The sequence below is a fragment of the Stenella coeruleoalba genome, assembly GCF_951394435.1.
Source record: "Stenella coeruleoalba genome assembly, chromosome: 5".
NCBI classification, from domain to species: domain Eukaryota; kingdom Metazoa; phylum Chordata; class Mammalia; order Artiodactyla; family Delphinidae; genus Stenella; species Stenella coeruleoalba.
This window is the reverse complement of record NC_137150.1, coordinates 19,588,822-19,613,921: the sequence shown is the minus strand read 5'-3', so window position 1 is coordinate 19,613,921 and position 25,100 is coordinate 19,588,822. Positions and strand designations below refer to the sequence as shown.

The following is a 25,100-nucleotide window of genomic DNA, read 5'->3' as shown; positions in this document are numbered from 1 at the left end:
CTAGAGTTGTTTTTGGATTATTGAGATTTAAGTTTTCACTCATTCTCATGAAAAAAGACAGTTTTGCCACATGTGCATAAACCCAAAGGGATGCTGAAAACTCTAAGAAACAGATTAGTAATCACTGTAGAATAAACAGATGTACACTTTGGCAAGTATTGAATTTTTTAAAGAAAAATGACCAAAAAAAAGTTGGTCAAGTTTATTCCCATGTTCAAATCTTTCACTCTTTAGTACAAAGTGCATTCTGTAAAGCACTTTTTAAAGCATAATAAATGTGTTTTGATATGTTTAGTGTCCTACAGCTGTAAAACCATGGGACCAGGAATCACTTGTTCCTCATCATACAGATATTTTTAAACACACTCAGCAACAAAAACAACAAAAAAGCATGACATTCACACAGATTTTTTTCCATGTTGTCTCTAGATTGTACGCTTTTCTTCCCACACTTTTTTCACTTAAAGGACAATTGACATATGGCAAAACACATCATTTAGAGAATGCTTCATGTGTAAAATATAACTATTTAAAAAATTATATTAGAAATGTAACTTTTTTAAATAGTCACTACTAAAGAACAAATTTCTTTAAGTCTTTTTTTTTTTACAACATCCGATGTGAACTTTGCATTTATTCTAAAATACAATATTTCCTTATACATTTATTGTAACTTACTTTTGGTTTTCAAATAATTTTGCAACTTAAGATTCACAAATATTACAAGGAACAAAGAAATGTAGCTTTTGTAGTAGCTGATTAACTGCTTAGCAAGAAAGTACTTTTTACATAAAAGAGAAATTTCATAATAAAGTCAGAATCAAACAGACATCAAACATATGTCATCAGTTCTATCAAAATCTGTCACCTTCTTCCCAATATGATTCTTGCCATCAAGATAAAGATGGAGAGAAATTAAATAAACACTGAAGACTGTGTATCAGCCAGGAGTTTGAGCCCTTTGTATAAGGAAAGACAAGCTTTCTAGGAAGAAATGTAATATAATCAACCTGGTATCCAGAGAGCTTCCAAGAAACTTCTGCTTTTAAATCTTGCAATTAAATTAAAACCAATTGCAAGTTGAATATTGATCAAAATGAAAGAAAATCCCAAAGGATTGAAATTGGTTCAACCTATGTTACTATTGAGTTTTACAATGCGATTTTTTTACAAAATGAGAAAAAAAATTTTCAGGGCTTATGGAAGGCAGAACATTTTATTTTATGTTATTTATCTCCTGTTAAAAAGAAGACTTATTTTGGCAGATTACAATAACAATTAATAAAGAATCATTATTCCAATATGAATTATTATTCCAGGCATTTAAAACTGCATTTGGGAAAGAAAACCCTTACTTCATCCTAGAAAAGAAAGCTTCAATACAGAAATATAGCTGGAAAATAAGTAGGGGTGGAAGAAAAGCAAGTCTTAGAGACCAGGCCACACTGAGAAGACACTTGATGTCGCATCCTCATGTGAATGTTAACTGTTAGGCTGCTCTTTGTAATCACTGCCTGTCTTCTTGGCCTTCTCAAAAGCAAGCTTATCCATTTTCCTTTTCACTTTTCCCTCTGTATGTGCTGTTTCATCATATGCTAAGTAATGTTCTAATAGTTCAAAATCAGGCTGTGTGCGTCCAGTTCAAATTGTGGACTGAGCTCAGGCATTTATCAACCTTCCCTCTCAAAATCTGATTAAAATGTTAAAAATAGTAATAACAGCAGCTAAAATAATAATAGCTAATTGCTATTGAGCAACTATTATGTTTCAGGCACTCTTCTGCAGGTATATCACTTAATCCTCAGCAACTCCCACTTTCCAGGTGAACAACTGAAGGCACAAAAAAGGAACTTGTGCCAAGTCACAAAACCAGTATTTAGTGGAGACGGGGTTTGAATACAGAACCCACGAAGGGAGCCCCTATGCGAGCTGCCAGTAAAAAGCAGAAGATGAAGAAAAGGAAGGAGGAAGAAGAGGAAGAGGGGAAGGGGGGAGAAGGAGAGGGGAAGGAGATGGGGAAGGAGAAAGAGAAGAAGAGGGGGGAGGGGGAGGACGAAGAGAAAGAGGAAGAGATCAGTAAAAGCGTTGAAAATAAGAAATGGTCCTTTCAGTAGACAAAACTTTTTGAAGGATTTCTACAAGAAAGCAGATTGATGGAGGGAGTACAACTGTAAGAGTAGTGGCAGGCTATGAGGCCGTCACCATCAAGACATTAAATTTAAAATATGTCTACAATACATCTAGATTCATTAGCCATTCTCACTGCCCCAAAACACAGTGCAGCTGCAGAATCTGTCCTCATCCTAAAGCAGGCTACTATATCAGTCAGGGTCCCACCAGGGAGACAGAAAAAAATGTATTCACACTAGAGGGAATTTAATGCAGGTAACCAATTACACAGAGGACAGTGTTGCTGAGAAGCCAGACGGGAATGGAGGGCAAAAGCAGGAAGCAGGCAGACACAGCAGTCCTGATGGCAAAGGATCAGGTTGCTCAGTAAAAGCTTGGAGGAGGCGTGTCCAGGGAAAGCTGAAGCTAATTCTGGAGACACTGCCTGAGACAGACAGGCAGAGGGAGAGGGAGAACGGCCTTTTCATCCCCCTCGTCCAAGTCCGATCTGCCGCCTCTGTGTCCCACTGGTCAAACCCAGCCAGGGCCATTTTTGATCAGACTCAGGAAACACAGCCCGCGAGTCAATTTTCCTATGATGAGGAGCAGAGCAAGGGCGAAGAATGATTCTGAGCGCACAGGCTCCAGAACAGCCCACATATTTCTAAATAAAGTGAATGACCATCCTGGCAAGCTGTCCCAGTACGGGTGTTAGACCCAGAGATAAACAAAACAGAGCCTGCCATAACGCTGGACTCCTAACTTCATCATTCCCGGGGGCCTGCACTCACCTATCTATTTATGTCCCACACACTCTAAAGGGAAGCCCTTATTTAGCCTCCGCCAGTCCAGGGAGAGACCATCTGTGTAAACTGGCCTATTCAACTGCAGAAGAAGCACAGTATTAGTTACCCAGAATTATCAAACTACTTCTTCCTTCATAAATTTGAAAAGACCACCCATAGTCAGCAAGAATCTGAGGACAATGAACAGCATGAAAGAAAAGGACCGTGATAAACAGGCAGAACGCCTAGCCCTGGAGGAAACAGTGATTCTGAAGAAGAGAAATTTGAAATAATTCTAAATTAATGTCACAGAATTAGACAACGCCTGCATCCATAAAACGAAAACATACTGCTATAAGAAAGAAGCAACCGAAGAAAAAGAAAATGTTCCTGGAAAGTAGGCCATAAAGTTATTAAGAAAAATTCAAAAATGCTGAATCACAGAATAAACATTCCTGAAGACAAATGTGTGACAGAGAAGATAAGATTGAATAAATCTCCCAAGGTGGAAACAAAGACACAGAAATTTAAAATATTAGAGAAAAGGTAACTGCAGATAGACAAAATCAGGTTCAAGGAGGTAAGAAGGTAATAATTAAAGTAACAGTCACAGAAGAAAACTTTCCACACTCAAGAAAGGTACGAGTTTTACATTGAAAGGGCCCGTCCAGTTCTAAGCAAGAAAAAAAGAGAAAAAGATACACATTCAGATTTTTACTGAATTCAGTGGATAGAGAAGGAATCCTGAAAGCTTCCAGAAGCAGCAAAGAGATGAGAATCAGACTCACATCAGACTTTTAATCAACTGTACTGAGTGCCTAAACAAAATGGAAAAACAGCTTCAAAGTGCTGAAGGGGAATGACAGATATAGATATGGTTGTACATGTAGATATAAATATAGATAAAGTTAAAAACCATAGAAGTATATGCACTATAATAATAAGAGCAACTTCTCTAAGTAATGACAGCTAATCTGTGTGTTTGCACTTCACTGTATCTAGCACAGTCCCTGGCACAAACAAGTTGCTCAGCCAATACTCTTGGCTCTGTGAATGAAGCATTGTTGAATGGAATACAGAGGGACTGAATAAGGCCACAAAGTCTTAATTGGAAGCTGTATACATAGTGACTACCTCACCTGTATGAACCATTAAATCTCAGTCAGGCTTTTATGCTCTTGAGGCATTCTTGCTTTCCGAAAGAATCATTTGTTTCTTCCTTCACATTTGATTAACGATTTGATTAAGGAGTTAGATGCATTCGGTGAAAGCAAACACAGAGCTGGCTTGTGCCTCCAAGGGCATCTGGCCTGAACGCTGCCAAACGGTACTGTACATCACATCACAATACGGCAAGCCTCATTGGTTATAGCCTCTCTTTGGTAATATAAATGTCAAGGGAACAGAGGGAACACTGGTACCTCAAGCTTGGCTGGTGTCTTTAAACTGACTGACCTTTTGAAGCTTCCTTTCCACCTTGGTTGTAGAGGACATAGGACCCAGTGAGACGGCTACTTGGCTTTCCCGGTTCTCTTATGGCCCCGCGTATAACTGCGGTTAATTTCTATCAACTCAGGTAATTCTTCTCTTACTTCAAGAACCTGAAGAGTACATATTAACAAGTATTTTGTTATATATGAAATACGAATTCTTTGTATAAAACACAGAAAGTAGAAAGCAGAGATCAAAATTGCCCCTAATTCAGTTATCTAGGAAAAAAATCGCTGCTACCATTTTTATGTAACCTCCCCATGTTCTACTTAGAGAAATAAAATCATACTTCTTTTCACTGAATGAAATTGCACTAATATCCTTCCATGTCAATGAACACGCTTTTATGTCATCAGTTTTCAGTACTGCATAGTTCTTCTCTATTATATGGATATATCGAAATGAATAGAAACAGGAGCCTATGGTTGGCTATTTTGGTATCTCCAACAGAAGGAAGGAAGGCATTTTGTGAAAGCAATATCTTAATAATTGACTACTAAGAGTCTAAATATCTTTCTGATTGTATCGTTAAACCTTTTCCAAATAAAAAATTTTTGTCTCCATTGTAAAGCAATAGTTATATATCATTAAATTATATAATTTTTTATCTTCTAATAATCAAAATAATGCCTGTTTGTTGTAGAAAATTTAGAAAATGTAGAGAAATATCTTGAAGAATATAAAAAAATCCTAATCTCATCACAAAAAAATGACCACTGTTAATATATTGTTAAGTATTCAATTCTATCTGAAGAACTAAATTTCACCCTAATTTTCATATTAAAGGAAGTTAATAACAAATACTTTATTGTCTATTGTGTTGTCCTATTTCTTGTATTCCTTTTTTGTTTCACTAAATTACACCTTCAAGCAATAATTTTAGGGAGTGTGCAGATAATTTTTCTTTTTTATGTGTTTGTTTTCTTTCAGTTTTATTGAGATATAACTGACATACAGCACTGTATAAGTTTAAGGTGTACAGCATAATGATTTGACTTACATACATCATGACATGATTATGTAGATAAATTTTCTGAGTCCTTGTTTTCCAAAAACAAGGACTTGTTTTTTTATTTTTCCCTCACACCTAATACTTAGAGTGCAAAAGCCTAGGTTTAAAGTAATTCTCCCCAGAATGGATAAGACTTTAAGCTATATTTGGGACACTTAAAAGAAGTTAACCAAGAAGAGCAAGAATAAAAGTGTTCTAAAAGTAAAGCTAGTGAATGGTTGATTCCTAAGAATACTTGGGGACCAAGAAGGATCTACTTACAGCAGAAAAATATCCTAAAATAGAGTGGCAGAAGATAAGGTCAAAAGGTAGGTAGATTGTGAAGATCTTAAAGACAGATAAAGAATGTTGCCAATTTATTAGAAATTCTTGGGAGGCATGAAAGACATGACATGAAAAGGACTTCCAGATCCTAGCAGCATAATGCCTGGCATATAGCGGGAAGTCAATATTTGTTGAATGAATGGAGAAAGTTTGACATTAACTAAATCATGAGGTCAAAAGGGTCTGCACCAGAGAAAGTGGTAATGAAAACAATAAGCGATTCATCAATTACATGGAAGTTTCAGACATGATGTACTGAAAGGCAACAGATACTATTTGCTAAAATATCTGAATTTTCCTGTAGCAATGATGGATTTGAAATAGTTTGCTCATTCTGTCATCCAGTTTCCCTTCTAGAACAGTGTCAGAGAATTGTAAAATAGGTTGTTTTTAGCTGGGACTCTTCTAAGACATTTGTCTTATGAGTAGCATATCCCAACTTTAAATGTCCATTTTATCAGAAGTGAAAACTTCTATCAGGGTACTAAAAGAACTATAGTTGTATTAAAAAAATCAAGATTCCTGGTCTTCTGTCTATCTCTGCTGCAGTCTCCCTGTGTGGCCTTGAGGAAGTCAGTTAATTGGAATGCGTCCTAAAGTTAACCTCCTAATATGGTGCCCAGCACATCTCAAGCTCTCAATAAATATTTATAGGACAAATACATTTATATAAGCACACTAATTTCTGAGAAGTAGCTCCATCAAACAATTTAGCCCCTGAATTTCTATAACACTTTTTACTTCCTAAGAGCACTTTCACGTGCATTTTCTGATGAGATACCATGTGTTGTATACGGATATTACAACTATCATTAACAGAAAACAACTCAAACTGACTAAACAAGAATAAAACACAAAGTTTCTAAAAATGTTAAGATTTTCCAGGGTGGACTAATCTGGCAGCTTAATGATATCATCAAGGATCCCAATTCTCAGCCCTGCTTTCCACAGTGTCAATCTCATCATAGCTGCTTTCCTCAGAGGACAGCTGCCAAAAATAGAATGAGAGTTACATCCTTCCTCTTACATGTCCAGTTAAAAACAGTCTCTCGCTTAAAAGTTCTTTCAGATGATGAATGAAAAAGTTTCCCAGAAATCCCTCATTGAGACACCTCATTGCCCCAAACTGTATTTCATGTCTATTCCTGAACCAATCACTGGCTGAGGTGTGAGAATGCTCTGATTTGCATTAACTAATCAGAGCTCACTTTTGGACCTGTTGTGGGTGTGTGTGTGTGTTTGTGTGTGTGTGGGTGTGTGTGTGAGAGAGAGAGAGAGAGAGAAGGGGAAGGAGAGGATACGAAAACAAAATCAGAATACTTTCGGCTACAGAAAGGGATGGATGGATGCCCAGGAGACATTCAACAACATCCACTCCAGTCATTTTCTTGCCTGCTAATATGAGAACGCTGAGGCTGGAATGCCATGCTAGAAATATTGTAGCATAGACTCATAGAACTTTAGAACAGGCAGGACAAGAGAAATGTTGAGCTTAATCTTCTTTTTCACAAGTTAGAGGAAACTAAGGTTTCAAGGTCTTGAAAAGTTGAACGCCTGATCCTAGCTCACACAGGCAGTTAAAATAGAACTAGTAATAAGACTCAAATTATTTAATGGTCAATTATATGTCCTCTCTGTGACATTCCTCTTCAAAAATAAGAATGGTGACACTCCAGATAAGACAGGAACACTCAGTTGCTGACATCACGTCAGTAAATTAATGACAAAAATATCTATAGTAGTTAATGGGTGATATTATGAATAAGATAAATGATTAGAATAGTAATTATTTTTAAACTAAGTAATTATAAAATGATAAATTCTTTTTTTTGATAAATTCTTTTGTTATTTGATTATCAGTGTACTATTACATTAATTTTTAGGAAAAATTCCTAGAACTCCCTCTTTACTGCAAAGTACTAAGCATATTTCCTAAGAAATGCCGTATCATTAGATCCCATCCAAGTCAAGAATAAGAAGAATGGGCAGAATTTATGACAACCAGAACTTGAACATGCATAAAGGGGAAAAGTATTAAAAATTTTTGTTTTACAATGATCCAAAACATTCTGTTTGTGATTATTTATATTGTTTTCCTATTTTCAAGGCCATTCTAAATTTTTCTGTATTGTAAGAGCCATTAAAACTAATGCAAAGTAAATATGAATCATGAAATTATGTCAAAGAGGCTTTGACTTTTTAAATGTGTGTATTTTCCTAGTCACAAACAGCAGAAGTACAGACATTATTTCCATGTATAAAATAAAAAAGTTTATTATATAGGAAAAACTCATCTTGCCTGTTTTTTTTTTTTTTGATTTCTGATATAAAGGATCATATGTTGCTTTCCAAACTGTAATACCTCTGTCACCAGTAACGACTGAAATTTCCTTAATGAAGCAATAACAAGATTCTAGGAAATAATCATTAAATATTCCAGAAATAAATATGTGGGATGAATAAAATTAGCCATTTCCAAAGAAGAAAGGAGTAAGAACACTATTGTTCTTAAGCCATTAAAACTTATACTAAATTACATTTATCATTATGATTTCCACACAGTGACTGCTTTAATGCACAACTTTGAACTGGGAAATATTTACAGAAAATATTTTTTGTGACATGAAACCAGGCATAAAAATTAGGCAACTGTGAAAGAGGGCACCAGTTTCCATTACTTTGGACTTAGCTATCAAATAATAACTTACATCCTGAGCCAGAAGACATTAACATCACTTTTCCCATTATTCATCTTCTGTTTGATATTGCTGTGATGATGAGATGCAAAACATTTAAAAGTACACATTAACCCTCTGGTAAAATACTAATAATGAAAAATCAAAGGTCAGTTGTTTCATGGTACAAGTTAATCTCTACTGTATTTTTGGGGGGAGAAACAAAGAAACATCAACTATAAATTTAAAATGTTTCAAGACAAATCAGCTGGTGTTATATAATTATATAATATGTAATATAATTTTAATTATATAATTATAATTTCAAGTTATTTCTGTATTCCAAGATAACCCTAAATATGATTATGCTATTCTGAAATCATTTCCAAAACACTCCTTGCTTTTGAATTTAGTAGTTATTATAATGTTGATATTTTAACTTATTACATGTTAATGATTATTTAGCAGTTATTACCTCTTGATGTTTCAAGCCCACAGCAGAATTCAGGCAAGAGAAAGACCCATTTACAAGAATAATTCTTAAGATATATACAAAATTATGTATATATTTCCAGCTATTATATACCTTGCTTTTGAAAGCATTTGTGAACTATTTTTATTATAATCAGCTTTAACATTTGTTCAGCTTTTGCTAACGAAGGTGTTGTGTTTGGAAACCCAAATATACTGAGAAAATAATGCCTCAAAGCTTAGCAATCACTTTATGACTCTCAATTACATACCTAGCAGATCAGTTGTTTTAAGGGTCCCATTCTACAGATTGGGAGCTGAGAGCAAAAATAAACCAGCCCTTATTAGTCAGAATTCAGACCTGAAATATCAAAGGATCAACAGTAGCAGCAGAGAACCACAATATAAACTTTAGAAAGGTAATGGGGATAATATTTTTGAAATTTCTCCTGGTGCAGTTTTGCCTTCTTGATTTGCTAGTTTCTATCCCATAGCCACTCTGCCATTTCTAGCTTAAGACAAGGGAGAGCACTTACCACAGCATTGAGAAGCAGCAGCATGTAATGCAATGGAAATAATGTTCACCAAATCATTGCACTTTCCCCCTCTACAACTACCTTTCCCAGCTCCCACATACTTGCACCTAAGACTTAGCAGGCCAAAAATACCCAAGGCTTAGAGAAGGTAGAGTTTCTCTTACTTTTCTTAGATTTACCGTCCAAGTTCTCATCTCATACTACAGCATTAACAAAAGACAGTATTGACTCCCTTCAAGGGAACATCTTCCCAATCATGGTAACACATACATCAAGGTTTGCTCTTGTCCTTGATCTTGTTCACAGTCCTGCCTTTTGCCTTCCAATCCCAATCAACACTTTATAGCACTGTAGTCCAACATCACTATATTTCTCAAAGCTGGGGTTATTGCATATTAAGTAACAAGCCAAAGTCCAGGACAAGGCTAGCCTTCCTAGAACGTTCACACAGCTCCCCATCTCATATAGTCAACTGATCAAAGGAAAACAAGCAGAACTCTGCAGAAAGATGTGCTTGTAAGTTTTTCCTAAATATTTGTTCTATAAGAACCAAAATTCACAAAAACATAGATGTGATAAAAAATAATTCCAATTTAGAGTACTGAATAGAATACAACTCTCTCATGTGAATATCTGTGTTTGATCATTTCCATATAGGACTTTCTTAAGTTCATGGCTGGACACTTGATTCAAATATACACAAATTTAAAAATTGAATTAAATGTTTCATTGTTTGCTTCAGAAAAAATTGTGTGGGACTTCCCTGGTGGTGCAGTGGTTAAGAATCCGCCTGCCAGCGCAGGGGACATGAGTTCGAGCCCTGGTCCGGGAAGATCCCACATGCCGCGGAGCAACTAAGCCCGTGTGCCACAACTACTGAAGCCCACATGCCTAAAGCCTGTGCTCCACAACAAGAGAAGCCACTGCAATGAGAAGCCTGTGTACCACAATGAAGAGCAGCCCCTGCTCGCCACAACTAGAGAAAGCCTGCATGCAGCAAGGAAGACCCAACAGAGCCTAAATAAATAAATAAATAAACAAAAAAAATTTGTCCCAAAGGTAAATTAAAATTTCTGCCTCAAAACAATATACTTGACAAGTAGAGACACTGAAAAAAAAAATGCAGAATACACACTATTTTCAAGTGCATACAAAATATTAGTGCATAAATAAAGCATCAACAAATTTTTAAAACTGAAATCATACAGAGGATGTTTTCTGAACATAAAGGAATTAAGCTAGAAATCAATAATTAAAAAAATTAGAAAACCCTCCAGTGTTTAGAATTAAGCAATGTACTTCTAAATAACCCTTGGGTCAAAATCAAGATCACAATGAAAATTAGAAAATATTTTAAATCTAATGTGTGAGATGCAGCAAAATTGTGCTTAAACAGAAATTTACAGGCTTAAATGCATGTATTAGAAAAGAAAAAGGGTAAAATTAATGATCTAAGCTCCATGTCAAAGAGCTGGAAAAAGAAAGCAATTGAATCTGAAATAGGATAAAGGAAACAAGATAGATGAGAGCAGAAATAAGTGAAATAAAAAAGCTTACAATAGATCACATCAGGAAAGCCAAATGTTGGATCTTTTAAAGATGAATAAAATTGATAAAAAGAAAAGAGAGAAAAAATGGCCAGCATTAGGAACGAAAAAAAGTAAACTACTTCAGAGCACATAGACATCATAAAGGTCATAATAGGAGATATCATGAAAGCTTTATACCAACAAATGTTAAAAAAAATACATAATAGACAAAATCCTAAAAACAAACAACAACAACAAAAACTAAACAAAACATAAAACCTATTTACCAAAACTGATATAATAAGAAATTGAAAATCTGGGTATTTCCATACCTAATAAAGAATTTTAAATGATTATTAAAACTTTTTACACAAAGACAATGCCAAGACCAGAAATGTTCCACCTGTGAATTCTACTAAACTTTTAAGAAAGAAATTACACCAATTTTATGCAGACCCTTCCAGAAAATAATAAAGAACATGATTGCCTTGTCTATACAGATAATTAAAAAGAATATAAAAGTAAAGTTTAGAATTAATAAGCGAATTTAGCAAGGGCACTGGATACAAAACCAGTATGAAACTCAATTTATTTCTATAAATCAATAGCTATAATTAGAAAATAAAAAGTTTTAAATAATAATTTACAATAGAATCAAAAGGCTTCTAAACCTAAGAAATGAATAAAACAAAGGTCTCCCCCACAAAAATATAACAAACTTCTCCACCAAAACAACCCCAAAGTGTAAAACATTGTTTAAAGAAAATAAAGAATACTCAAATAAATTTTAAATATATTAACACTAAGTTATTGGTCTGAAAGACCCAAGATTGTAAAAAATGTGAGTCCTTCCCAAATTAATCTTTAGAGTCAATGCAATACCAATAAAAATTCCAGCAGGATTTTTGTTTATCTGATTCTCAAATGTATATAAATTTAAGTGGCCAAGAAGAGCTACAAACAATCTTGAAGAAACAAGTTGGAGAACTACTCTTACTTATTTTACTGGGCATCAGGACTTATTAATAAGGTATAGTAATTAAGACAGTTTTTATTAGTGTACAAATAGACAAATACAGACCAATGGAACAGAAAGAATTTCAGAAGCAGACCCACACATTTGGGTTAAATTTGCTTTATGACAAAGGTGGCACTGCTGAGCAGTGGATAAAGACTTCTTAAATGGTGCTGGAAGAATTAGCTCTCCATATGGAAAACAATGAAACTAGGACCCTTCCTCCTACCGCAAGGAAAAATCAGCTCCAGGTGGACTGCAGATCTAAAGATGAAACGTCATGTGGTCATGATCCTAGAGCACCAAAGACTACTTAAGAAGAACACCAACAGCAGTAACCATAAAAGAAAAGTTAATTAGATTACATGAAAATTTAAAACTTATTTTCAACAAAATATTTTATTAAGTGTGTGAACGAGTAAGCCACCAGGGTAGAGAAAGGAACTGTAGCACATACAGTCGACAAAGGGCTTATACTTCAAATATATAAAGAACTTATACAAGTCATGTGGAAAAGGCAAGAAAACAGAAAAAGGCAAAAGACTGGACTTGACACTTCACAAGAGACTATTCAAATGCATAATTAATATACTAAAGGGTACTCAACTTCATCAATCATCAAGGAAATGCAAATTAAATCCAAAATATGATGTCATGCTACACACATCAGAATGGGTAAAATTTTTTCAAAGACTAACAATACTGAGAATGTAGAACAGCTGGAACTCTAGTAATCTGCTGACAGAAATGTAAACTGGTACCATTTTGAAACACTGTCTGACAATATCTAGTGAAAGTGAATGAACACATGCACACCCCTTGATACAATTCCACCCCAGGTATATAGGCAACACAAAAAGGTGCCTATGTTTGCGAGAAAACGTGTACAAGAATGTTCATAGTATTCATAGTAGAATATCCACAGTAGCAGTAACTGGAATAGCTAAAAACTGGAAACAATTCAAAGTTCCGAAAGTAGTAAAAAGGATACAAAATTAAATAATTCACTGTCAAGCCATATAATGAAATACAATACAAAATGCAAAAAAACAACTTCTACAAAGAACATGAATGATTCCACAAGTGTATGTTGAGTGGAAACAGCCAGATCTAAACATTATTATGCTGGTGGGTAAGTTTTTAAAACATTCAAGACTTTCTAGTGTCACAGTTGGAAGGAGGGAGGGAGGATTATTAGTTGTTGACTATGCTGTATCTCTTGAATAGGGTGGTGTTTATGTGGGTCTGTTCATTTTGTGATTGAGACATACACTTATGATATGAGCATTTTTCTATATGCAGAAGTATATACCTTGTTTGAAGGTTTCTTTTAAAAATATATTTGCAACCTTTAAATAATTTTTTTAACTATCTCTTCAACAATTGTTCCAAAACAATCATACAGTCAGTACTCTCTCAAAGCCATCATAATTAAAAGAAAAAAATAGTTACATGTTAAATGTTAATGTGGAATGATTATAACAGGTCAACAGTGGAAAAGAAATAAAATCCCAAGTATATTAAGGTATTGGTAAATGAAACAGCAAACTTACATAATAGAACCCATCCCTGGTTGATTTTGTCCAAAATTCTTTTCTGTATTAACTTGCTGAAAACAAATGAATGTGACACTCTCTACACAGGCAGAGAAACTTATGTATTAAAAAAAAAACACCTCTTTTGATTGACTTGGATCATTTCAATGCATTCTTCTTTCGCTAAAGGAAGTAGTCGTGAAGGAAAATGTGTGTAAGTAAAAAAATAATGGAGAGGGCTTCCCTGGTGGCGCAATGGTTGAGAGTCCGCCTGCCGATGCAGGGGACACGGGTTCGTGTCCTGGTCCGGGAAGATCCCACATGCCGCAGAGCGGCTGGGCCCGTGAGCCATGGCCGCTGAGCCTGCACGTCCGGAGCCTGTGCTCCGCAACGGGAGAGGCCACAACAGTGGCGTACCGCAAAAAAAAAAAAAAAAAAAAAAAAAAAATGGAGAATAGTTGTACATTTAGATAAGGGATTAAACCAATGCAAAATGAAAATGTGATTTTATAATTCTGGTATTATATAAAATGTCTCCACTAATTAAAAAAGGCCGTGAAAAAACATGACAAAATACAGGAATTATTGAAAACAAAGTAATTCAAAGATGAGGGTTTTTAAGCATTTGCTTTTAAACAGAACTAATTCATTCTTGGTATACAATAACATATGAGATAAGATTTAATTACCCCCTCGGCAAAAATAAACAAGTTCAGACACAACCCTCCTTATCTGCAGACCCATTCGAAGCATTTGGTCTCGGTCCAGAGTTTACTACTTCCAATTCTCTTCATAGTCGGGGTGTACACACCACATGCTTACTCTATTTTCAGGATATTGGTCCTAAGTTGGGCAAGGCACGGATCCTTGGAGTGGGCAACGTAAGTGGTGAAAATCAAAACAGAACTTGAATTCCTTCAAGCTGACTCATCCCACAGAAATATTTACGGTAGAAGGAAGAAATATTTTACATGGTGTATCTCTTTGGTTTATTTTTGGCATTTGAGGTTTTTGTTTGGCCGTGTTTTTTTTCTTTCTTTCTTTCTTCTTCCCTCCCTCCTTCCCTTCCTCCTTTCCTTCCTTCCTTCCTTTTTGTGTATATAAGGTTTAGAAAGAAAGTTCAGCCTGCTAAGAACGGGTGTCCACTTTCACTTTTTTGGTTGATTTTTCCTGGTGTTTATGTGTATGGCCAAAATATAATCAAGTAATAAGTTTGTTTCTGGTTACAAAATTTATAAGAAAGAGGATGAATCCATGTGATTTAGAATAGACTGAGTTTAGGGTTAATTCCTTAAATGATTCTGGCATTTTCAATCTGCTGAATCTATCTTCAAGCCACACTGCATTTCTGAAACTATATTTTATTACACTAAGACTTTACTTTAAAAGTCTTATTGATATGTTTTGGTTGATTGCGGCATAAAATGTACCAATGTCCACATGGTGCTTAACACTGTGAATTGTTTTTCCCTTTAAATCTCTTAAACCTTAAATTTGTGTTCAGTGTTCACACTCAGCCATTCCCAGGAAGCCTAGTGAATGTAACACTAAATTTTCACTGCCTCTTTGTTTTTCTTTCCTTGTTTTATGTCATATAGAACTTGTTTTACTAGAACATCTTGAGCAGAAAGTGTACTGTCAGAACACCATTAAAAAGGTGGTGGTGCTGATGGGATATAAACAGGGAGCTGAGAAGAAAGAAACAAGTAGTTTGGGAAATGTCCAATGACAGTTAAAATTTAAGTGACAACATAAGAGGACTCAGCTAGAATTGCTCTGTCCCTGACACTCTAAGCCTAGTGCCTGGTACATAGTAGGTGTTCAGTAGTATAATTTGAACTATTATCATAATTAATGATTCTCAGAGCAAAACATGTGGGAAGACCAAGACCAAAAGCTAGTTTGACCAATTACCATATGTGTGACTCCGGGCCTCTTCCTTGATCTTACAAGCCCCTGTTTTTCATCAATAAAAGGATGAAAAGACATCCACCAAAAACTTTCACTGTAAAAATAAGAAGAAAAAATTTATGTAAAGCATGCAAGTATCAAGAAGTAGTAGGCAATCAGCAAATTGTTAACTGTTATTGTTTTCTCAAACTGATTGTTTATGTACACACATAGGTACCTACAATTAGACGTGTGAAAAACGCTGAGGCCAAAATAAACTTTCAAAGAAGAAAAAAGGCATTGAAAGTTGTGTTCATTTTACTGTAAGTTGTTAAATGTCCACTGCTGAACAGGTTTCATATAAATATTTCCTGATTTAAAAATGGCTTTCCAATGGCACGGGAGAAAAAGTAATGAGTATGGCTGCCAATTTTCACATCTGGACACTATGGAATGTAATATGGTCCTTATATTCATAATCATTTTCTCTATGGCTCAGTAAAATTCCCTTCGTAGTTATCATTTATTTGAAATAAGGGAAATGATATAGTCAACGATAGTGTTACTTATGCTGTTTAAAAACATGGTGGCTTATATATATGTCTTAAAAGACTGTTATATAACTTGGCATCCTTCGTAAACTTAAAACTGGTATAACTAGTCCCTTTTGAGCACCTGAGTCACATACTTTTTTTCTAAATCAATATGGCTGTACCCACCAGGTTTGGCAGGGTTGGTCCAGTTCTGGTCACTATTGAGGCCGTCACCTTCAAGATTATGCATGGACCCTGGGAATTTATATGTGGCTCCAGGAGACCAGGGAATGGACCTGATCCTTGGTGGTCACTACAATCCCATTTACTATTCAATAACATTGTTACTGTCTGATCCTTCACTGTATCTCCAGACAGGTCACAGTGTGCTCTTCACAGCCATCCACGGGCACACAGTACTCTCACCCACTGTGGGACTCTCCTCCACAGGAAACTGATCCGCAGAATCCTCCCAACAAATACACACAACCATTCCCTCCATTTAGAGAACAAATCTTCAATATCTCATAGAAACTCACCAACTCCAAGTCCTCCATTCTCCCAATCCCTTTCCCTTTACCCATCCTTTCCCCAAATGGCTTACATGTGGTTTGCTTATTGCCTTTAAAACACAAAGTAGTTTTAATTTCCATTGGGACAAGAAATCCAGGAGCAAATTGACAAGACTATCTTGTAAAGGTGGTGTGTTATGCAATGTGAGGGGCAGAATGAAAAAAGTTACTTACTGTTCATTCAGTTTCCCATAGAAGCAAGAACAAAGTTGAAGTTAAAATCTCAGTAGCACAGTTAATTATTGGCATAGGTTGATTTATAAATTAATGGGAGCTATATTTCAATGCATTTGTATTTTTATAGGGATGTACTCTTACAGAAAATACAATACAGTAACAAGGTACAACTTCTACACATTTCCTGAATGTGTCAATAGTTCTAGAAAAAGTCTTGGAATTGTCTTTTATTGGATCAGCTTGGTCACATGCTATCACTGAACCAATCACACTGCCTGAGGGATGGCTTTTGTCATTAGTCAGGTCTGAGTTATTTGACCATCCTAGAGCCAACCAATGAGGTCACTTCACTAGGACCACATAGACTGAGATAATAACAAAGGCACTTTTTCCGAAGTAATATCAGAAAAGAAGATGACTGCCAAGTAAGTAAGAACAGAAGACTCCAAATACAACTTTGAAAAAAAAAATGTCTTTATTTATCTTGCAAGAGATGACTTTATCAGGCAATAGGCCCGTATAATCAGCTTGGTTGTGACTACAGTTGTCCTTAACGTGTAAATTTGGGATCCATCTATATCTCTGCTCCTCGCTATAAAATTCTTATCATTTAGTATATAAAGGAATAAAATTCACAAACTGGAAAACCTCAAGTTCATGTGTTCCAAGTCCTACGTCTTAGAAATAAAAGAGCTAAAGCACAGAGTGACTGATTCATCAAAGTCATAAACATCATGGCATGATAGAAACTAAATCCGGCTTCCTCCATGCTGGATTCTTCCAAGTGAGTTAAATGGCATTTAACGTGAATTCCAATGACTGTAATACAATGATGAAAACAACAAGCTCCATTAGAAAGGCACAAATACAGTGCTCTGAGAATTCAAATACAGTAATCATCTTTGGAAAGGAGGCAGGCCACGCATTTCAACTAGATAGCTCAAACTTACCCCTTTGGATGCTCAAACCTACTTTTTATATCATTTTATGTAAATTTTTGAAAACTTGATTAAATTCTTCCCTGCCTTTTTAAAATAGCAACTGATGGACATGATTTGGCCTTTTTGAGAACTGTGTCATCATAATGAAACACTATCACTGCATAATTCTGTAAAACACACACAGTTCTGTGTCTATGTTCTTAATTTTCTGCTTCCCCCTTCCTTATTTAACATCTGTCACTTCATTACTGCCAGTTTACTTGCCTCTAACATTCCCTCCCCCCTTTCTAATTTGTTACTTATAATCTACTTTGAGCTGGGAAGCCAGAAAACCCACTGTTATTACCACTTCGGTTAAGCAAGAATAAACAATCTCTGAGCGAAAGCACATAAGCCTTTAAGAAGGGAAGTCCATGGTTTTAGTCTGGGGATGTGGAAGCTATTTTGGGTACTCAAGGATCTTTTTGGCTTATTTCTGAGTTTGCATTCCAGAAAACAGAGGGTGCTGGGAGTCTGACCTCTGGTCAAGGAGAACTCTACCGTGGATAAACTTTGTAGAGATCTACTAACAAGGGGTTTCACAAGGATGCCAGATTACTGTGCTGCCAGGTGAGTATGGCTGGTGTGGCAACCCGCTCATGCAGAAACACCTTCCAGAACACTCCAGGAAAGCTCCTAGAATATTGGCCATGGTTTAAGCTTTCTAAACTCTGAGCCTAGAGTTGTTTTACATCCCAGTTTCTATTGGCAAGAACATAACTCTCAGTCTAGATCCCCCAAAGTGCTAAATCATTCTGACAGTTTCTGAGATTAAAACCAGGAGTCTCTTCCCTACCACGAGGGTCACCCAAAATGCCTGCAGGCCAACTTCATTGTTGTAAGCCCACAAAAACTACAAGCCAGGCCAAAATTTCCATCTCATCTTACCACAAAATATAGATTTCTGCCTAAACTCCATATTCCTGGGCTTCATCAAAGAATAGAATCACAGTAAAAATTGTAACTCACATTTCACTGGCTCTGGCCTTCGAACCTTCAACACCTTCAGTACCCTACAAAACCCCTGTCAAATATTTGTGGGGGTCTCCAAGAGTTGCCTCAAAAACAAGAATACTCCTACAGGGCACCCCAGTCTCTAACAAGCTGTGATACGGTTCTTCCATCTTTCACCAGGAACCAAACTTGCCAACTGATGTCCCCAGTTTCAAATAACCATCATCCTGAAGCACCTGAGGGCTCACAAGGTACTTGTACCCCTTCCTGCTTCACTAAATTAGAGGCATCTCTAATGCTGTAAAAGCTGTGCTATTTGTGTTCCAACAACTTACAAAGCTTTCAGGTCACTAGGTCTCTAATCTGTATAGGACTCGTCCAAGAGTCACGGTTAGGGATGCTTGAACCAGAAGATAAAGCTGAGTGGCAATTACAGTGTTCTACTCAAAAAGACTTTCTCTCTCATTCAATGTCTAGATACAGGTGCCTTTTTCTTCAGGGCAAGGGCTTCCCAAAGGAGAATCGTCATCCACCATGAACAAAGGCTTGCTTCTGGTGAGTTTGTCCAATTTGTAACATGTTCCCAAAAAAGTCTCAGAATTTAGCTCCGGAGGTTGGAAGGAAAGAATGTATGTGAACTGAAATTCTGGTAATCAATATTTTTTTTCCTTCCCCACCATTATTGTAATTGATCTTCATCCACTTGTGGTCCCTAAATTTTAACTTCAAAAGTCATTTTTTCCCTCGTGTGTCAAGTAAATCAATGATCACTGCACGCAATCACCTTGACTTTTAAAAGAATTCCTTGCTGAACTGATTTTATAAAAAGAAAAACTAATTTACTGTAGTACAATTCACCCCTTACTTTGTTTCCCGCTCAACTATTCCCATGATCCATTTTCTAAAAGTGGCAGCCCCATGCACACGATCTCTACTGCTGCTTTGAATCCCAAGTGGCAAAAATAGGTACATAGTAAATGACTAAAAGACGTATTTGTACTCTGGGGAAATGTGTAAAAGTTGCATGCTGTAAATAGTTCATATTTTCTAGAAGAGTACATTCCTATCAAAAAGATAAGTTCATTCAGATATAGCCCCCATTAATTTTCATGTTTTCAAAGCAGATACTATCGTTTTCCCTGTTCCAGCTAAGAGATAAAGCATCCTTCCAGGAAGAGGCAGGGACTAGGTAAATAAACCAGCTGTGTCAAATGGTTGGATACCAAGATATCTCAGGTACTGATATTTCCTTTATAACAGAGTTGGAAATATGTTATAGGCATCCTCAGAATTTTGGAGATTGGATAGCCAAATAGCAGAGGGGTTTGGGGGAGTGAGAAAAGACATTTTCTCAGCCTATGGGGCAAAGCCCCACAGGCCTGACAGACCTGTCCACAGTCTTCTCAGAGAATACAGAACCCAATCTGTAGGCCCCTGCCACCCTGAGGTCAGGCGCCCACTCAGCATTCTGGGAGAGGAAGCTGAGGGCTAGAATGACTGAGCAAAGATTGCATAGGCACTTTCATGGGGCCTCAGTGCACCCTCATGTACACAGAGGTGCTCGCACACATAGTATCTGACCATTGCATGCATATGATTCTAGGTGAGGATGCTTCACTTGAAAAGACAGCAGTCTTCTCCCACTGTTTCTTCTTTTATTCCTCCATTTCACTTCCCCTTTCTCCTTTTACTCCTTCTACTTCCTCCTTGCCTGCTTTCCCTTCGGGCATGCCTCCCCCTCCCCTTTCTTCCATAGTCCCTATCACATTTTCCCTCTTTAGCTTCTGACAGGGCTGTAGAGACAACGTCCTGAGTGTGTGGGAACTCTTCTCTGGGCTTCCTACATTCATTCCACAGCTAATAAAGTTTCTCAAAACCAAGGATGTTGTTGGAATACAGTCCCCTCATGAACAGCACAATTACTGCCTTGAGTCAAAGGCAGAGCATAGAGGAGAAATTAGGTGTCCCGGGTCATCCATGGTCCCTTACAGACACAAAGTCATCCTGCCTCCCTCGGGCTCTCATCTCATGCTTTCCCCAGGCCTCGGACCATTCCCTGCGGATGGCACCCAAGCCTCAGGAAGTCTCCTCAGATCTTAAAATCTAATCTGGTCCCAGAGCCACACTATGATTTCACACATTTCCATTATTGCTTTATCCCTGTGTCAACACAACATATTTTTCAGCAGCCTCTTGCTGTTTTAATCGGCATTTCGAGGAAGAGAAAGATGTATAGAGGGTTCCGTTTGGAGAACAGGTAATTTAGTTCAATATTGCCAGGGGTAAGGTGAGCCTCAAATGTCCATTTGTCACTCGCATAAACTACTAAAATTATTCTACTGAAATAGCTATTCAAATGTTTGAAAAATATGTTAAAAATGAATCTATGAACACCTGAACCCTGCACCTCTTCTCACATATATAAAAGGAATGCAAGACTTTTTAAACGCCTCTTTTTGCTTTAGTTCTTTTAGGCATTGAACTGCATGTTCTTTTATAGATCATTCTTATTTCTCTTCTGAGAACAGGAAAATGGGAGACACTTTAAGAGATTTTTTTCAATTAAAATGAGTTGCAGAAAAGTAAGAAATGTAACACTTCATTAGCAAGCATTTAATTTCCTAGCTTTTTATTTTTAAGGAAATTAAAAAACCGTATGCTCTCTGGTACCATTTGTGTTTTTCAACTGAAGTATACATTATAACCTAGAAAGGGAACTTTTGATAAATATGATGTATTAACAAAAGACTTCAACCAGAATTATTAACTGTGATTTCTGCCATTTAATGCTGATGAGTATAAGCTGTTTTTGCTTGAAGAAGCAAGAATGATTAAAAAGCATATGTTAGAAACTGCACACACTATTGATGTAATGTTTTAGTGTGCTGCCTTAAAATGGTGGATGTCTAACTACAGTTACTTATTTAAGGTACCTCTAGGTAAGTAAAAATAAAATGCTTATTTTTAATATATTTTTAAAAGTAATATTTATAACAATGCCCTCTATATTATAAAAGCTTACCCAATCACAAAACATTTTGCTTTTAGATAGCAGTTTTAGAGATCATAATACGATGCAGTCAGTTCTAATGCATTCAGAATGGCTGAAGATAGTTAACAATTTTTTGATAAGCTGAGAGATTTCATGTTATATACATTTCATGTTATATATTACATGTTTATATATATTCAAAATTCTTACAGGATTCAAGTCCAGTCAAAATATAAAGCCACTCAGGAACAAAATTTAATTTTTTCATGATGATGGTTCAAAAATCATTTGAAGATCTGGTAGTTTGTGGGTTATTGCTATGTACAGCCATTTTCATTGTACAATACATGCATTTCAAGTCTATCTGCTGGGGTTTCCCTGGTGGCACAGTGGTTGAGAGTCCGCCTGCCGATGCAGGGGACACGGGTTCGTGCCCCGGTCCGGGAGGATCCCACGTGCCGCGGAGCGGCTGGGCCCGTGAGCCATGGCCACTGAGCCTGCGCGTCTGGAGCCTGTGCTCCGCAACGGGAAAGGCCACAACAGCGAGAGGCCCGCATACCGCAAAACAAATAAACAAACAAGTATATCAAGTCTATCTGCTGGGCATTTTACAGAGTACAATATGTTTGAATTCTGCATAAAGGGAAGTTTAACATAAATTCAAATTCTGCAACACGCTATCTCCTGGCTTTTGGATGTCAAGCCATTGTCCCAACATTAAGCATCTAAGAAACAGCCCCACAAGAAAAATAAAAACTATTAATAAATGTCAAAGATTGTAATGCAGTATCCTGGAACTAAATTAATATCTCTGCATTCTCTCCTAAAGAGAACAATATAAACTCTATCCTCTTATCCTCACTTCCTTTTCTTTCTTCTGGTCTTTATTTTTTTATTTTTTATTTTTTTCGGTACGCGGGCCTCTCACTGCCGTGGCCTCTCCCGTTGCGGAGCACAGGCTCTGGACGCGCAGGCTCAGCGGCCATGGCTCACGGGCCCAGCCGCTCCGCGGCATGTGGGATCTTCCCGGACCGGGGCACGAACCCGTGCCCCCTGCATCAGCAGGCAGACCCTCAACCACTGCGCCACCAGGGAAGCCCTCTTTCTTCTGGTCTTTAGATCAGACCAAAATTCTAGTATATTCTATCTGCATTTTGATCTTTGAACGTGACATCTAAGTATTAACAACTTTTTGTACATGGCATTATATTCACTTATAATTGCACATATAATCACCACACGTTAACCAGCATAACTCCTGATCGAAGTAAGCCACTTACACATGATTTCAAAAGCTTCCTGAACTACTTCATCGAGGCCCCTTTCAAATGAGCCTTTCAAAATTACTTTTAATTAAAAAAAAAAAAAAAATCTACAGCTCCTCTCCAGGTCGTGTTAGTCACAGTTCGGCATTTTTTTTCTCTTTTTTTCTTTTTCTGTTTAATTGCCAGGAGAATGCCTATCTTCTATCAACTCATTCATAGTCTATTACCAATGCTAAAGATTTTTAAATACACATTCCTGAAAAATTCACAGGTCTCTTACTCAATGTTTCCTGCCTTTATTTCCTTTAAATAAAATATTTTCCATTTCACAAGTCTAAGCAAATATAATGAGCAATTTGTGACAAAGGGTGACAATCTAGAGACAGAGTATATGCATTTTACATGCTGACTACAAAAAAGATGGAAATTTCAGCTGAGCTCTTTATCTGCCACTTACCATTCTTAGAATAATGGCTGATAATGACAGAAATCACACTGGCTAATAGCACTATTAACATCTTCCATGTTAGCTTACACTCTTGCTATATATGAGTTCCTTTTGTAAATTTTTAAAGTTCTATCTGGATTTTCTATGGAAAAAAAAAAAGAAACATGACAATTTGGGGAATTTAATTCATAAGCCACAAACATTCACCAGCTTGCAAGATGCCCTCCATCTTTAGTGTTCCATTGTTAAAACCAGAAGATTTGACTTTGTATTCAAACCATAATTTTGTTTTTCACAATTCTTTGAACCTGATCTATAAAAATCTCTTATGGATCTAGTGGGTCATTAAGTGGTACAATAATCATTAGATGTATTTATCTTTCTGAACCAACGTGAGGCACAGGGTGACAGTGATGCATATGTCTTTCCAGAAGGCTGCAATTTCACAGACTCTCTGGGCATTATTTTCTAGTATTGACGTGAATATACATGCATTTTTTTTTTTTTTTTTTTGGGCCGCATGGCTTGTGGGATCCTAGTTCCCCAACCAGGGATTGAACCCAGGCCCCTGGCAGTGAAAGCACGGAGTCCCAATCACCAGACCGCCAGGGAATTCCCCAGAGGATCCTTTTATTTATTTTTATTTTTTAGTAGATTTGTATTGGAGTATAATTGCTTCACAAGTATAATTGCTTCACAATTGTTAGTTTCTGTGGTACAACAAAGTGAAATCAGCCATATGCAGAAGGAGGGGATACACATACATTTTTATTAAAGATACAAAACCATCATGAACAAAATGTCCTAAGTAAAATGTTGTAGTTTTTGTTTACTTGTTTGCTGTGTTTTGTTTTTGTGACTTAAAAGAACACAATGAACTTATAGAAAGAACACCAACTGGAAAATCCACAATTAGTTATGTAGCTCTTTCCCCTGAGGAATCTTTGCACAATTTATTTTGGCTTGTTTCTCTTTCTTATGAATCAAAGGGCCTTTGCAGAGAGAAAAGAACAAAACACCTAGGTCTTTTGAGCTAAGATGATTACAGCGGAAAAGAGTGGATTCATTTCTTGAAGATGGGGTAAGTTAAGAACACAGTTGTCATAGCTTGACTAGAAAGGGATTTTGCTGCCTAAAAGATATGGCATGTTTGCTTTCTGTAATTGTGGACACAAATAATCCATTTGCAGCAACATTTCTCAATTTATTGTTTATAAACCAGCTTCAATTTAAATCAACAGAATAAGTTCCAACAGTGCATTTGTTAATTAGTGATTGGGAGCTCAGACTGTATTTTACCGTAGATGAAATGTTATGAATATTGTGTAGGCAGCTAAGCAAGACCACAAAACTTCTTTCATATTTTCCATCATTTTGATGTGTTTATCAAGCACCAATCAGTCACAACGTAAGAAACTGGGGATGCTGATATAATAGAGAAGGCCCACCTCCCCAAGATGCTCCGGATTTATACCAGGGAGACATACCCAGGTTTTTCAACAATGATCTATATGAACTGTCTCCCCTCTCAAAAAATATATATATTTAGGCAAATAACTCAACGTAAAGAAAATACCTCTTTAAAAGTACACAGTCAAGTATATCGACTTATCTTCTATTACTATAGAAATTGAACAAAGTTCATTTGCATGCTTCATGCAGCAGTGAAACAAGTGGAGCTGCAGGCAGATTTCCCAGTGCTGCTGGTTTTCTGGTTTGTGCTGTCTGGGTTATTCGAGCAAGTTGAGGCTCCAGGCTGCGGGGTTGCCCCCGGCCTGCACGGGAGTCAGGGTACAGTGAGGCAGGA

The 25,100-nt window shown here is 36.7% G+C and overlaps 1 long non-coding RNA gene across 2 annotated transcripts in view; it reads right to left on the bottom strand.

The window, feature by feature from the left end:
• Positions 1-25,100, bottom strand: part of LOC307186283 — a 672,979-nt gene that overhangs the window by 376,817 nt on the left and 271,062 nt on the right. The window contains exon 4 of one of the 2 annotated variants that reach the window (XR_013828307.1): positions 4,350-4,495. The exons of the other annotated variant lie outside the window; for it this stretch is intronic. This is a non-coding gene — a long non-coding RNA (uncharacterized lncRNA). The remainder of the gene's footprint in view (positions 1-4,349; positions 4,496-25,100) is intronic. 2 annotated transcript variants of the gene reach the window in all.